The sequence below is a fragment of the Mugil cephalus genome, chromosome 21, assembly GCF_022458985.1.
Source record: "Mugil cephalus isolate CIBA_MC_2020 chromosome 21, CIBA_Mcephalus_1.1, whole genome shotgun sequence".
Classification (NCBI taxonomy): Eukaryota; Metazoa; Chordata; class Actinopteri; order Mugiliformes; family Mugilidae; genus Mugil; species Mugil cephalus.
Genome location: NC_061790.1, coordinates 7,036,631 through 7,053,523, shown reverse-complemented (window position 1 = coordinate 7,053,523; position 16,893 = coordinate 7,036,631). Strand labels below are relative to the sequence as shown.

At 43.0% G+C, this 16,893-nt stretch overlaps 1 protein-coding gene across 1 annotated transcript in view; it reads left to right on the top strand.

Moving 5' to 3' along the window:
- Nucleotides 1-16,893, top strand: part of LOC124999425 (protein eva-1 homolog C) — a 70,153-nt gene that overhangs the window by 47,248 nt on the left and 6,012 nt on the right. The gene's annotated exons all lie outside the window — the stretch shown is intronic.

Genomic DNA, 16,893 nt, shown 5'->3' with positions numbered 1-16,893 from the left:
GAGACCCGTCACAGTAGTCCAGTTACTTAAACCAGAGCGTTGGCACCACGAGGGAGGCAGAAAAAGACCAGTGTTGAGGTGCATACCAACCGCGTGTGCTCACGTCAGTGTTTTGCCTAAGGTGTGTATGTTTGCTCACTGGCCTGTCTGACTGGGCGTTGTGTGCCACGGACGACGGACGGCTGGTATCTGCCAGTAGCTGTGAATGGTTTAATCCGCTCTGAGTTAAAGATGGAGGGAATCTGGCTAATCTATTTGCCTCCAAAATCATTAATGCAGGACGTCTTTTTCTTTTGCAGTTTTTCACTTTATTTCCGAAAGACAAAAGCTGTTTGCGTGAGATTTTAAGATGAAGTGTTTTAATTGTTTTGCGTTTATTTTTTTTATTTTTGTTGCCATTTGGTCATTGCATTCATGCCCTTGTGAGCGAACGCCACTGTTTCATTTGGAGTTGAGACGTAGTGTTAGAGTGACTCGGCATTACGGCTCACGCACTCTTCATGAGGAGTGACGTGGAGTAGCATTTGCCGTGTTTTTACAACCCTCTCTCGGTCTTCTTCCTCCACCTCGGCTCACCCCGCCTCACCCTCATTAAACTCAATTTGTTGCTGAGAGGCGAGGATCACTATGAGCGCGCAAAGATGATGAACACAGGCAGAGAACGAGGCAGGGAGACTTAATTTGGAAGGAGATGTGCAGTGAAGAAGGTGAAGGCTTAGAGTAGTTTTTAATGACCTGACTGAACTGAGCTGTGTGTACGTTGAGATGAGAGGAGTTAGAACTCCCTTTTGATTTGTTTTTTCATGTTTTGCCGTGGCTTACTCCTTATTAGAAGTCTGGAGAGTTACAAAAAAAAAAAAAGCCCAAACACTCCTCAACAATCCACCCAGGCTTCCAATAAAGGTCGAAATGTTATACAGCAGGATTACAGGGTGCAAACTTAATGAAGACTCAACATCTACATGAAGAGATTTCTATCTAAACATGTGTTTCGAGGCAGGCCACATTTAGTAGGTTCCAGTATACAGTAAACATGTGTTTCAGGTTGCTTTGCCTTAGTAGTTTTATCGCTGCTGTATTTCAGGTTTTAGAAATTAGCAGCAGCGCTTAATGATGTCTGAGGATTTTACAGGCCTGGGTTTTTGAATGAAGCATTAAATGGGTATCTGCAGATGTGTGGCAGGTTTTCAGATGTCTGCTGGTGGAAGGAAGAACATCTGTTGTGATTAAAGTTAATTTCGTGTGAGGCGTTGTGCTTTAGTGCTGAATTAACAATTAACATTAAAAAAAAAAAGAGGTTTCGGGTCATTCTTTCGTACAAAACTATTTTAGCAAAGTAAATTTAGGTGTAGCTGTGTTTACAGATAACAGAGTGCTGGTATAATAATACATATAGCACATCCGCCAATAGGCCACAACATTATGACCACTGCCAGGAGAAGTAAATAGAATTTGTGATAATTCCATGTTCTACTGCGAAACCTTTGGTTCTGGCTTTTGTGTGAATGTTACTTAGACATGTACCAGCCATCGAGACCAGACCAGGCACCGCCAAACCATGGCGATGACAGTCCTTGATGGCAGGAGTCATCCAGAGCAGGATGCAGCCTGACACACACACACACACACACACACACACACACACACACACACACAAATGGTTTAGGAGCAACTCAGAAATACATTTGGCCTCCAAATTCACTAGATCCCAAACTGATCAAGTATCTGTGGGCCCCTACTAACACCATCCTTCGTCCTTGACACAACAGGCCCCCCCTAAAAGGCCCACGTTCATTCTCTAAGGAGTCACAACTGTTTTGGAGGCACAAGGGGTGACCTACACGATATTAGGAAGGTGGTCATAATGTTATGCCTGATTGGTGTATATGTTATAATCATGCCCGTGATCTTCATTTTCATTTCATTATTTGATAACACCTTAAACTCCGTCCCTAGACATCCTTCCTGGACATCAGATGACCCGACATGCTCTTGGTGTAGGAGCTTTACCTTGATAAAGATCTGGAACTGGCAATTTGGAAAGCACAGGACACAGAGCTCAAGTAAACATGTGATGGATCATGACTCCCCCCCCCCCCCAAACAGCCGGGGTCACTCCGCTTATCAGGGAATCCTCTGTGGAGGATGGCTCAACTCAAGACAGTATTGATCTCTAATTGTTGTTTTCGAGGGCCAAAGGTTATCAGTCATCAGCAGCTGATGGGTCAGTCTTGTGTCCCGGTGGCCAGGAGTTGTGCTGGAGGAAGTTAACCTCACAGAACATGTCTCTGCTTTCTAGTGGGTGATGGGAGATGTTCATCTTGTGGTTTTGTCCATATGGGTTAACATTGCATTGACCAAGTTAATCTTTGAGATCTAGGAATGTGGAAACAAGAAGTGGTCCAGCAGAGCAAGAAAAACAAGCAGTTAGACAGTTAGATTATTAATGAATCCCAGGTCGATGAAACATTTTTGTTTTGTTTTTTTAAAAGCATTTGTCTTGTTGTACTCTTGTTGCACCAGTAACACCAGTATCTAGTTTTACACCCGGCTTTCATCATCTGGCTCGGTAATGCTGAAGTTCAAAAATATGCTCACCATATCAACATCAGAGGCACTTTTAGATCTGCTGTAAAAGCCTTACTTCCAGTCTTTAGGCCTAACTACAGTATGGTCTCCCTGATCCAACAAACACAAGGCAATGAGTTTATAACCCCGTATCTCATGTAGCAGGACACCAATTCAGTTCCACATGCACTTCTAATTTAGCACATACATTTATGATGTAAATGGTAGATGCAGCACATGATAGCGATATTCCTCACTGAAGGCTTAAAATACATTCTCACCCATTGGGATGTCTGCTACAGTCTGTCTTAAATAGCCCGCAGGCACTGAGCCTCAGCCCGATACAGTACAGCAGAACCACGCTGAGCTGTTATTTAAAAGTTCTCCCAGAGAACTCCGTCACTCTGATCTCGAGCCAGAGCCCGCTGATCTACGCTCCAAACACCGCCGTGGCCTCACTCTTCCTTTCTCCCATTCCAACCGAGGATGAAGGGATGCTGGGAGGAGTGATGGAAGCATTCTCTTTGGCCTTCTTTGGCATGCTTTATTTTCTGCCTATTTTTCCCAGCAGGCCATCTGTTTCCTGCCTGCAACATGAGACCAGTGCCCGATTGGGTTATGCTTCCCTTGAGGTGTGTGTGTGTGTGCTATTGTAGGGTTTATGATTAGCTGCTAGACTAATAAGCATAGTCATTTATGTCAGTACGAACTGGCCCATGTGATCCAAGTGTGATATAGTGGACATGCTTCGTGCAGAGTATGCGAGAACTGCTGCGTCACTGATTCATAGTGTGTTTAGAGGCTGATGCCCTGTGGATAATGTATTATTTTCTGTCACAGCTGTATCAAATCTGGCAAATAAGTTATATTTTTTTCCAGGGTGTGGCTTTAGTGTCGGTCAAGTGAGAAGCTGGCATCTTGGAATTAGACATACCACAGACATAATTCAGTGTCCATCACTTGGTCTCCCCCCCCCTCGTCTGACCCAGTCCGATGGGGATTTTGCACCCCTAGTCCAGCACTGAGAAGCTGGACTCGTCTCCCACCCTGTGTGTTTGTTTTTTATCGATGCTCGAAGCAAAGCCAGGCATCCCAGTTGTGTTTGGCAAGGCCACGGTGGACCCAGGCCTCCATAGGTCTGTTTATAGCCCCTGCCGAGCCTGGCAAATGTTAGGACTTTGGTACAGACGAAGGGCTCTGGTACCAAGAACCTATTCAGAAGTATCAGGGAGTTCTCCTAGCCAATCAATGCAACCCTTCTAATACATAAAACAGCCTTTTAAGAGGTATTAAGTATGGATGAATAAATGTAAAACTAACCATAGTTTCAGACAATGACATGCTCTATGTTATTCATTCAAAGTTTATATGACAAATGCCCTATAAAGGTCAGTCCTGATTAAGTCATGGGTGGTCCTCTACCTCAGAAGAATATTTTTAATCTAAGCCTTGGCTCCTCACACTGCTGCCATATTCCTGACCCTTCTAGGCCAATGCCAAATTTTATGCTATTATTATGACTTTAATAATATTTCTTTTTCTACATACCATGCATCCAAATACCTAATGTTGCTTACCTAACGGTAAAACCCAATGAATGACATGTTACATTTTAGATCATAATGTAATCTTCCTGTTTCACACCAAGGGAAATTCATCACCCCCATCTCCTCCTTTTTCCAACCCCGCTCCATTCTTACTTCCTGTCGCCCTTTATCTCAGGCTCGAACGTAGGTGCTGGAAAGGTGTTCTGCGTAATGTGCGAGTGAGTTATAGTTGCAGACCCGCGTGTCTGTGTTCGCTTGTGTGAGTCTGCTTCATGTCAAATCCACACCGACCCCTCCACCTCCCTCCAACGGCAGCGCATTGTAGGAAAGAGGGAAAAAAAAGACGACCATTGGCGATCAAATTGCATTTTCTAACTCTGTAAGCCGCAGTTGGCTCGTTGTCGGTGGGTTTTCTACAGTCGCTCGATACTGGAAAAGATTTACTGCACAGCTGGAATGAAAATACTGCGGGCTGGTCTGACAATTGAGAAGACAGATCTTCTCATCTGCAACAAAAGAGATGATTGCCACTGGGCTAAAAGTTATTTGTTACTTGCTGTAATTGGTACTGTTTTGTAAGTGATGAAGAAATGTTGGTGAATTACCTTTTGTCACTTTATTTTTTAGCTTCAAATATACAAGTTTTGTGCTGCTTGTGTAGGATCATGACAAGGGTTATTTCAAATGAAAAAAAACAAGTGATATTACATAAATAGTCCTATACTGTTTGAGTCAGTATTATTGGCAAGCACTGACGAGAGGACAGGAATGTCAATGCATGTACAGATAGTGGATCGCTGTCTGTGCCACATCAGAGTTGTTTTGGTTCGACATGTTTGCCAGCAACTGGGATGGAGGTCTAATTAAGTTCCTCCTTGGGCTTAACCTGACATGCCTGATAGTTTGGGAAGTGTACTGTTCGGAAGGAGGCAGGCACTTTACAGAAATACAGACGTTCTGAAGGAAGTTGAGATAAAATCAGGTGTGTAAAGCTTGACAGGAATAAATACATTCCTACCTTGGAAGAAGTCCTTTGCTAAAGGAAGGACCTTCCTATCTTACATCAGACAGGAAGGACCTACAGTACATTCACCGAAGGATCTAACTCCTTCTAAAGTTTCCCCCAGCCTGGTGGGTAAACGTCAGGAGACTTGATGAGTTTCCAGGGGGGAAGGAAACATGGAGGTAGCAGTCAAGTTCTTGAAAATATGAATTGAATTGATGTGAGCAGCACTGACAAAAACATGACTTCATCTTGGTCAGCACCTTCTGATTAATGAATTCATTGTTCATTGTCAATCGAATGGGAGATTAGGGTTAGGGTTAGGGTTGGAATGATTTCAGGTGGGTTGAAGAAACTGTCTAATGCAGGCTGAGATCAGCCAATCACATGGTTTCTTGGTTCTTTTCTGGCCACAAGCACAAAGCTCGGAGTCTTGCGAGATGGATTGTCTGGTTGTGTCATAAATCTTGCAAGAGCCAGGCTGCCTTGCAACATTACCCGGGGCTAGCAACAAAGGGCCTACCTGATATCTGGGCAAGCAGAACTTCCCTCTTCCTGTGTCACCCCCTCGTTCTCACCACCATCTTAACTATTGACAAGTGTGACCGTGAACAGGTGTAGATTATGCCCGAATCCTCAGGAGTGCGGAATATGAGAGTTTAGGAAAACAGTGTTTTATGTGCAGTTACCCTCCTCCGCAGGCCTCCGAGTGCACCGTTAAGTTGTGTTTTCATTTGTGCTTGAACGGTTTATCTAATGGAGATAGAAGGTCCTGAGAGGTAGTTTGTGATGTTGTTACCTCATTGGTTCATTTTCATTATCTAATCACAGGCGTATGGCAATGCACAGCCTCTCTGATGTCTGCCAGCCACTTCAGACACGGCGGCAGGTGTTTATTTTAAAGACTGTTGTAAAAGTGTCTCTGTGTCTATCACTCCCCTCTCTCCCACTGCCGGTCTCTCCCGGTCTGTCTCTCTCCACTCTTAACCCTGAGGACATGCAACTGCATCTGTTATGGCTCAAGCTGTTTTAAGACCACGGCTGAGTCGACAGGGGCAGAAGAAGACAGGACGGAGATTGGATGTTTAAAGAAATACAGACAGCGACACACAAACAGATTACCAGCTGTACCAAGAAAGCCTTTTGCAGGAGAGTTGGAAATGCCAAAACTTTGGGCCCACATAGAGGCACTTGAGTTTCAAAACACAAAGTTATATCATCAGCTAGTACACATTTGCATCAAGTGTGCTTGTGAGAGCTCCCATTTGCCAAGAAACCTAAATACAGACGGGAAATGTTTATAGAGGTACTTTTTCTGTCTTTTCCTGTCTCATCTGTCCTCCCTTTCCCTTGATCACAAACAGTTGCTGAGTGAGGCATGTGATAACACCTCCTAAAGTTTATTTTGGGAACTGGTTCTTATGGACCCGTTGATGGCCTACGTCACTGTGACGTCATGATGATAACTGGAGGCAAAACAGAGGGAAGCTTGAGGCTTCAACCATGAAAATGTCATTTTGTTGTATTTTTTGGTGCCAAAACCAAAAAATTTAAAAACACAAATTTGAAGTTTTATTGCCAGTGGTAGACAACTTTGGTTTGGTTTGGTGAAAAAAAAACAAGGATTGGAGTGAGACAATCAACAATGCGTACAGTTCTTATCAGATAAGACTAATATGTAATTTATCATCAGTTTCAGCCTGGATAACATTATGTGTTAGAATAAATTGTGACTAAAATTTTATTAAGTCAATGTATATTGACAGGGGATTATTGTTACACGTTAATACCAATGGTAACTGCGAGCTAACACAACATTGCTTGCGTGTTTTAATGGTGCCCAAGCAGAAGTTGCATTTAGTACATTACCCTCCAAAGTGGTTCCACTTACTCCCTGTAATATCTTTGTTGGAGAGGCTTCACTTGATAAAGACAGACCAGACTTCACCCCCTGTGTGACCTCCTTTGATTAAATCATCCGTCCAGTAAGTGAGCGTGTAGGGGTCGGTGAATATAGTCCCAACAGAGTCAGAGTCAACTTTTTAAAATAACACTTGTGGTCTTGGAGAGTGAGTGTAGTAGTATATTCTCTAAAATATGTTTTTTTTCTCCTCCATTAGTGCCAGAACATTCCATTAAAATATGCTAACTGCCGTTTACAAGCTAGTTTGAGTAGTTTGTTTGGCATCCAGTTAAGCCCCGCCCCTCAAGAAAAACATACCATAGTTGAATTTAGACAAAACTACTCACATGGGTCAAGTTCCATCGAGTTTGTGGGGTCAGTATCAAGCTTCAATACTTGAAATGTCTTCAGTGAACTAGCGTCAAATGCCTGCTTGGTTCAAATACAATCTTATAATATTGATTTAAACATAATTTTGGCAATTTTTGACAGCATTTTATTTTATTAACTTTCAGATTGTCTGTATGTTGTTTATAGAGATACGTATAATTTTTGGCACACTCCTATCCCAACATGTCAAACAATTCCCTGCTCAAGTACAATATTTTAGTAGCAGACTAAATAGAAGGTGCGCAGTTTATCCATTGGCATGCGTCTCATGCTCTTTGTCGTGACGGCCGATGACTCGGGCTGACCCACACCTCACTGTCATTATCTTTCTCTCCTGGCCTGACCACTAATACGGCTCAGTGCTCCGTCAACACATGAAGAAGAATCTATTACTCCCTTTCTTACACGACTGATCCAGCTCCCACGCTGCTGCCACTTAAACGTGATGATGCTTAAGTCATCACTGGTTCCCTCTTGGTGGAATAGAAGCAAGGTATTACTTACTGAAAAGCTGTTGGCTGTGATTCACTCGTTTAAGGGTTTTGTATTATTGTCTGACAATGATAGGGCACAAGAGCACTTTAATGAAGCAGTATGACTAGTATGATAAAGAATAGAGGGATTTGCATGAAATCATAGAGCACATAATGATACAGATGGTGAAATAACCTCTGCTCAATTATGCCGTTAAGGATATATTCTCCAGTGTTTGTCACAATGAGTTATAATCTGATTTAGTAATTTCTGGTGTTTACTGAAAAGCCAGTGAAGTAGGTGTAAACACTTTATGTGACTAAGGTCATATTGCCGCAGGGTTCTTACTGGAGTATCTTTGTAGTCAAATGTACTAACTTTTTTAACTTGATAGTGGTGGTAACAAAATTAAAATAGACAGAATTTTAAAATGAATCCGTAGAGGACACATAAATTCACAGAGGAGCATTAATGTCAGAAGCATGCTATCTTAGTCCCCATTCCTGTCAGTTAGCTCCTTTAACCAACTTAGCTTTATCAAAGGGACCCATTCAGCAGGTAACCTCTGAACCTCTGAGGATCCTCTGTTGTTCGCTGAAGTGGAGCATAGCCTGTCTTAGTTTATTATTAACCGCCTGTGTCTCTTCTACTCTCTGTTCTGACGGCGCCACTTGTTAGGCTTTTGTTTTTGTCTTCATTTTTGAATTGTTGAATTTATTAAGAGGGCTTGTGCTAGTTTCAATATGTTTCAGATATCTCAAAGAAAGTAGAAAACCTACAACTTCCTTGGTTGGTTTTCTACTTTCTCTCACATTTGTGTAGTGTTGTGCTCAGGTGAGTTTTCCTTTTACTGGAAATAGCAATAAAAGAGGATCCACTTTAATTTTTAATTGTCAGTTGTTTGGATGAACCACATGTCTATCTATCAATGGCTAACACAATACAACACAACAAGACAATCTAAGGACCTTTGGAACCCATCAAACGGTTGGTGTAGGTGATTCTTGCCATTGTTATAAAGCCCATAAAATTTAGTCTTAGAAGTTACAGCGAGTTGTTCCTCACAGGTGACTTATTGGTCTGTACCTGGAGATGAGCCACAAGTGCATATCTTGAAGCTTGACCAGATGGATTGTCGCATTTGTGGATCAAAAGCCAAGATGTACCAGGAGGTCTGGGCCACAGTCACCTTTAATTGCTGAAAGCTCTGATAGAATTTGATTTTCTAAACCTATACAACAGCACAGGTCTGTACAAGTGTTTATGGGCCTTGAACAGAATGTAACGTCGGCTACCTACAGTAGTTTACCTAGATCTAATAGATCTCATTCACAGTCTAAATGGTCCACAGTAGACTTGATGGATGGTATGTGCAGTTTATTTTGGTTTCAGATCAACTCACAAAGTACTACACCAGTATCAGTAGCCCCGATGACTCTTTTGTCATCACATTGAAATGACATCAGGGTGTGCCATTACTTCAGTCATTCATTGCTGATTTAAACGCATTTTAATGTAATGAGGCATTCAAGAGACTTGACAGAGAATGGAGGAATGTGGATGACCAACATTCATGTCAACCTCTGCCATACTTAAACACAGATGATTAACTCTGCACAACAGTCAAATAGAGTCATTTGTATATATAGAGAGGCGTTAGTAAAATGTCAGCTAATTTTAGCGGATCATAATTAATCTGTCAACGAAACATCAGTCGGTCCTCAGATCCCCGTAGACTTTGGTGTCGCCAAGTGTTGATCTTACAACTGCCTTGTACGACCAGTTGTTGCCATCTGCTAAAGATGGCACCATTGTTTAGATCGGACTTGACATATGTTGAAACATGCTCGTTGAAAGTTGTTGCCTTTTATTTCTGTCTCAATTGTGTCTAGACAAGTCCTGCCACTATCTGCTCTCTCTGCTCCGCATCAGCGACTACAAATGACAAAGTCTCTGTCTTGACTGTTTGCAAAAGTCATCTGATGACCTCAGCAGTTCTCTGTCCCAGTAAAAACTCGGCATCCTATTACCTCATAGCTGTGATATGAAGGAGTGAGTTTAGGCGGGTGGCTTGCTTTTGACAATTCAGCATTGGTCACATCCTTGTTGATCCAGTGGAACATCAGATAATGATGAGGTGGTGCTGATCTCGACAGTGGACCTTCCACTGACAGGGAAATACCAGCGTTAGAGCTTTTAGGCTGTGCCATTCTGCAGCAATGAGAGGTCACATCTAGATATGGTTGCTAGACTTACAGTAGAATTACGAGAAGGATTTAAGTATGGATGTGATTAAATAGTACAATTTTACAACGAGGGAAACTGTTCATGTGGTTTTAGCAGCACGCGGCTACTTATCAAATTTGGGTGAGTCCAGCAGCACCTCCACTCCATGCATACTTCAAACAAGCACTGTGGATTACTACCAAACATCAAAGTTAAAGACATCAAATCTAGCATCTGAGCTGTGTGAGGTCTGAGGGCCGAGCTCCACAGCCAAGTCATTCTCTCGCTGATTGTTATGACCCCACACTGTCAACAGAGCATCTATTCCTGTCTCTGCATCAATGTTAAAAATGCCAACCGTGTGTGCGAGCACATGTGTTGCATGAGGACTGTTTAAACAGCCAAAACAGCTGGGATTTGGGACTTTAACTAATAGCTGCGGTGAAGTGAGAGTGATCACGTTCAGGGCCCATGCTGTGGCATCTGTATGTGCGCATACATTTGCGTTTGTGGGTGTCTCACAGGGGAGGGATGTGTGTTATCCATTAAAGTAAATGGGGAAAAAATTCTATGCTCTGCAGATGAATGTGGGCCAGGGGGTTCAGGGAGGCAGGATGGGGGGTTGAGCTGTTCCACTCTCTCCATCCTGGAATGCATTCCCAAACCTCACTGACTCTGGAGGCTTTTAGACTGTGTCACCATCCAGCTATGTCTTAGTTTACATCATGCTCTATACCTGCATTGTATTAAAGAATGCTGCTTGAGACCTTGTCAGTATAAAGCTCCTGCCAACTGAGTGCTTTTCTTTTTTAAGCTACGAAATCCGCAGTGACTAAATTACCTCAGGCCACTTGGTTTGATAAACCAGTGAAGCATCTGAGCCAAAAGAAAAATGGTAGGAGTGTTTCTCTATCGCCAAGATTTAATGCTTGACTGTTGTATCTCCTATCTGCGTCGGCTCTTATTCATTTAGTTACAGCAAACTTCTTCACGTAGCCTGTTTTCCAACAGTGGACTGGGATTCGCTCCAGAAGGGCTTTTGGAGTGGATTAAATACCCTGCTGAAGGACACACATGGCAGATCGCCTGCTGGTAGTGTTCCCAACGCATGTTCACTGCCCATATTCATTACCCATCCATAATCAGTGAAATCTCTTGGTTTTCCCCTTGGATTTGACCTAAATTTCTTTTAATTCCCAGGACATTTTTTCTGCAGTATCACATCCAATACTGCATTGGAGCAAAAGCATCATTAGCGCTGTCTGTAGGTCTACCAGTTGGTTGAGTGGTCAATATTCCCTCGTTCGACCAAATAGTCGTTGGCCGGACGTTTATTTCAATAAAAAGGAAAGCGTTCAGTGTGCTCAATAGCCTTCCAGGATTAAGCAGTTATTTTTTGTTGGTCTGGGTTATTTAACGTTTACAGAATGTTTATTTGGCGTTGGCTAAATGTCAATGGACACCATGTCAAAGAAATGGTCAATCTGGCTGCATTTTGTTATTTTGCTGTAGCAGTTTGCTTATGTCAACTCGCCAGCCATACCATGTAAAAATGGTGGGCTAACATATCTAGATTCGCTTTATTGTCACCTGTGACAATTATTTTTTGACGGTCAGTTGATTTTCTTTGGCTGATACAACCCAAGATCTCAAACTGACATACAATTTCAAGGTGACGTCTTTTTATTGCGCCACCATTGCTTGAAAGTAAAACTTTCAACATATGTTTGCAAATTTAATATAAAAACCATTGACTGTATATACTATCGATAAACCCATTGCGACGTCACCCATTGGATTCTGAACCTCGAAAATGAAGCCCAAAGTCACGGGGGGCGGGGGTCGCCATGTTGGATGAGCTTTACTCCGCCCCCACACATGGTTATTCCAAATATGGACATGGGGTGTAGTGTCTGATGCTGAGAACCACTCACCCAACCACAATTTTAAACCCTAATAAAAAATAAACATTCACCCCCCGTGCAGTTGTCATGAATAGTGAAATAAACTAGTGAGACGAAAACCATTTTTTGTATCAGGCTGTAAACATGTTTAATAATGCTATAAAGTTTGGCTTTTTTTAACGTGGGGTCTATGGGGATTTGCTCCGTTTGGAGCCAGCCTCAAGGGGCCACTCGATGAGCTGCAAATTTTTTTGCACTTTGCATGGGCCACTTGGTAAAAACACGGGTTACATACAAAATCCATAAACAAAACAAGCTTTTATAGCTCATTTTGCTGTTACCACAGTCTCGGTGTGTGGTAACCATCTCACTGGGTCCACACACTCACAACTGTACCTAATAAAATAATGAAGTAAGTTGGATAGCTCACGCCAACATAAAAATGGCGCACGACCAGGGAACAGCCCACAGTGGAGACGGCCGGCCCTTTGGTAAAGTTCACATAACTGGTGCTAAACCCGGTCCACTTTGTATACATAAGACAAGGCTGAGTGTGTTAATCACGCCCTGTGACACACATTCTCTCAGCCATTTCTCAGCCAGTAGAGACATTTAGATAGGTAGACATTTACAAAACCATTAGTCCTCGCGGTGTGGGGTTGGAGCGGTGCATTCATTTGTTGGGGGGTAAACATGGCCTAATGCCACAGCTTAGCTCAGGTTTATATACACACACATACATACATCTTTATACCGTGCCAATATCATCTAAGCAACACACAATCTTGTCTGCTTATTGAATACTACATCCAGTCTCCCACAAGGCTGCTTCATACACACACACTCAAAACCCAATAAGCTGCTGTCAGCTGGATATTGTTAGCATTACGCTGGGAGTTGGAGAGAAAAAAGAGCAGCGAGGGAAGGGGGGAATTCAATCTCAACACCTTCAGCTTCTGCCCTATTCACCTTGCATGTTATTGTGCAGGAATGCCATTAGCTAAGTGAAAAATGATTGTGTGTCTGTCCGCGTGTGTGCGTGCGTCTTTGTCAGCGGATGGATTCATGAACGTCTGCATGCCTGTCTCCGTGGAGAGCAGGAAAGGGAATAAAAAGCTTTTTGTGAGTTTAAGTGTCTATAAACGTTGATTTGAGTTTTTTTAAGGCGCTGCCCTTTTGTGCGTGTATCAAGTGAATGTTGAGCCTTAACCAGCACTTTAATGTTGTAGATTAAGTAGGCACCGGCTGTGTGCTGATTGAAACCAGACGCTTTAGCTCCGACTTCCTACACACACATCCACACATGTGCCAGCACAATGGACTTTTTTCTCTCTCTCTCTCTTCAAAAAATGCTCTCGTATTTACTGAAGTGTCATGCATTTTGTCATCTGAGCATTTTACGGCACTGTTTTTCTGTCTGCTAGTACATTGCAAGTTTAAAAGACACACCATTACTCTATCTTTTTACAGCTTCAAAGTAGTCTCGTTTCTCTTAAATGTTATTGGTGGAATTTTCTCACACACATTCTTCACCGTGTCTTATATGCAGCTTTACCATGTAGCACATCTTAATCAGAGAACCAAAGAAGACCAAGCATTGAAGCGTGCCCTGAAACAATACCCAACACATATATATATATATAGCCCCCAGCAGCCTCCCATGTACACACATAAAGGCTAAAGTATGTTCCAATTATCGGCTGAGGTCAGATCTCGTCCCAGATTCAGCGTGGTTTAATATTTCATTATATCCCCTCCGGCTTACGGGGCTTTGTCCCAACTGTGTTCTGCACTGGTCAGCACATGGCCCGCAAACACAGACATGCACACACACTGCGGCCTGTAGAGCCCAGTGAAAACAAAGCTGGGCTCTGCCAGTGTAAACACGCGCCATTGTTACGGGCACTATTTCCCGCCTCGTATCTTCGCTCCCCGTGGCGCTCCGGGGGTACGGCTCTGGCGCAGGTCCCGTTTCATTTTAAGTTAAATTAAGAATAGCTAGGAATCACTTCGCCTTACATTTATGTGACCATGTCATTATAATGCAGGCCGTAGAGTGTGATTTATGTGCTCCTTCTCGCTCCCTAGTGCTCCTCTTTCCCTCTTTCGCTGGGCTCAGTTTTAACTGCTTGGCTCCTTAAGTGTGGTTTGTGGCCGTTTACTCCGAGAGGTTTTAGCTTTTTGACTATTATTTTTAGAAGACCAGCAGCCAGTATGCTTTACTGGCTTTTGCCTGCAAAGAAACAACGCAAACAACGACTATTGATTGGGGTGTTAAATGGACTAATGTTACAAAGACGTGTTGGGCTGTGTGTTTGTCTGCATACGCCAAGTAATGCATGCATTTGTGAGTCTCTGCGACTGTGTGTCAGTTACCTATGCTATGCTATGACCGTGGATCAAAAACAGGAAAAAAAAAAAAGTGTGTGCACGTCACATTTTGGTGTTTCTCTGCTGTGACCCTGGGCCACATGTGCAGCCAATTAGGACCAATCAGAAGGCTGTAATCAGGGCGTGGCATGGGGATGGTGGCAGCGTGGCAGTGGGGGGAGTTGTAAGACCCATGATTAGCGTGTCAGATTGAAGAGGAAGAAGGAAGGGGGGGTGAGGGTGAGCGGGGGCTGCCTGTTTTACCTCCTCGCTGTGTGGGGTTCGGAGGGCACTGTTTATTTAGAAATGGATAAAACGGGGTTTCAGATTCTTGGTTTTCTAACCTATTTTCATGACGGATTGGTGCGGTTCGCCACATGAGATGATGCAATTACAGGAAGGTATTTAAATGTAAGAATATATACGTTTCCTCATTCACACAGGACTTGGAATACCACGTTTTTGGACCAGATTTGTCAAATAGCTTTGAATTTTTCTGCAGCATCAAAGCGTTTTCTCTCCCGTGTGCATTTCTTCATATGACTCTATGTGTTTAGATGAAGATATGGTATGAATAAAAGAGACTGCCTGGATATTTGTAAAAGAAAAACGCTGCTCCACACAACCCAGTGGAGCAAATTTGTGAATGAAGTACTAGGATCTTTTAAATACTTTCCTCACCGCCAGTGTCACAAGAGTTTTCCTTGGTCACGTCCTTTCGTAATTCGTATTATAGCATACACCGAAACAGCAATGGGGGATTTTGGAGATTTGGAAGATTTCCGTTTTTATTGGCCGAAGAAAAACAAACCGAGTCGTGTAGTGCGCAGAAGGAGAGTGGGCATGTTTGAAAGTCAGTCAAATAACGAACAGCACTGAGACAGTTTTAGCATTGTGTTAGTGCTGGTGCAGAACTATTGTGCTCTGAGAGTTAATAAACAAAGAAAGAGCCCCATTCTGCACGGTGGAGTCATGTTCTCCAAATTTGGATGCGAGCTCCTCAAAGATGGCCGTTGTTAGCCGTTTGCCACGTCATGCATTTTCACAAATAATGGCCGGCTGGAGGTTTAGTGATTTAGTTCAACCTGGGAAAGTCTCTCCGCTTTGGATATCTCCTGTTACTCTTTAACGTCTAATAAAAGCGTGAAAATGTCATAAAATTACCTTTAAGGGACTTCTGAGTAAAAATGTGTCAATGAAAGTGGTAGTTAAATGTGCCTGCTCAGTCTTTTCATCATTGCTTACAATTGGAAAAATCTTGTAATGCATCCAGGGCATAAGTAGCAACCAGTGAATGAGAGAGGGGGGGTCTGCTCTGCTCTGTGGTCTGCTCGGCTGCTTCCCGCGCTTTGATTGGCCCTTGGATCGCTGCCAGAATACGTCTCTGGAAATTTGATCAGCGTGTTTATTCTTCGGCCTTTAAACAAATGGTCCGTTTTTACCCCAAATCACATGTCACAGTTTCACTATTGGCACCAACAATGTCAGCAAACCCAGGCAGTGGATTCTTTTTTCTTTTACTTTCGTGGTCTTTTTGTTTGTCTGGACTAATCTAAGAGCTACGGGCGAGCTGGACAGACGGCGATCTGTGGAGCTGTAAACCACCACCACCGATCTGACAGTGCAGACAAACGCTGTGACCGGAGCGTGGCCCGGCCTCCGAAAACCACATGTGAGCGGGCAGGAATGTAAAGCCCACTGCCTTGCGGGTTTGTGTCAGGGGGAAGGAGCGCAGACTCTCGGACTCACAGGACACTGTTAGATTGGGGGGTGGTAGTGGAGGTGAGGGGGGGTGGGGGGGGGGGGGGGGGGGGTGGGGGGGGGGGGGGAGTTCAGGAAAGCATAACATGACCACAAAAAAAAACGCCTACACATGTCTTATTCATAGCTCCTATCTCTTTCATCAAAGTTTTTTTTTACTTTTATTGTCGAGAAAGACGTGACTTTTCATCAACAGCGTCTGCTATGAAGCACAGACTGCTGTATTTGCACTCGAAGGAGGAGAATAACTTCCACTAAGACTCTGGTACTTTGATAATAAGAGAGTTAACAGGGGAAAGTATTTTCAATATATCAATTTGTTGTTTAACTTAAATCTGCAAATATATGGATGATTGCGCGATATTGCAGAAAATATCCTGGCTTTAGCCTGCTCAGTGGTTTGGTTTTGGACTTGGTTTTCAACAATTAGTGCCTACTACTGGTGGTGAAAAAGACACATATCACTATTCGGAGCTGGTGGAGACCAAAATATAGCTAAAGATGATGTTCATCGGGTTTCCAGAAACATGACTTCAAACGAATGTTCCAGTACATGTTTTGAATATTTTCTGACTCCCACAACTATTGTCAGCAAATATTAAAAATGACAGATTGATATACACGCATCAGACATAAGATTATAACCGCTGACAGCAGAAGTAAGTAACATTGACCATCTTGTGACAATTCAATGTTCTGCTAGGAAACCTAGGTCTGGCATTCATTAGTGTGGATGTTACTTAGAAA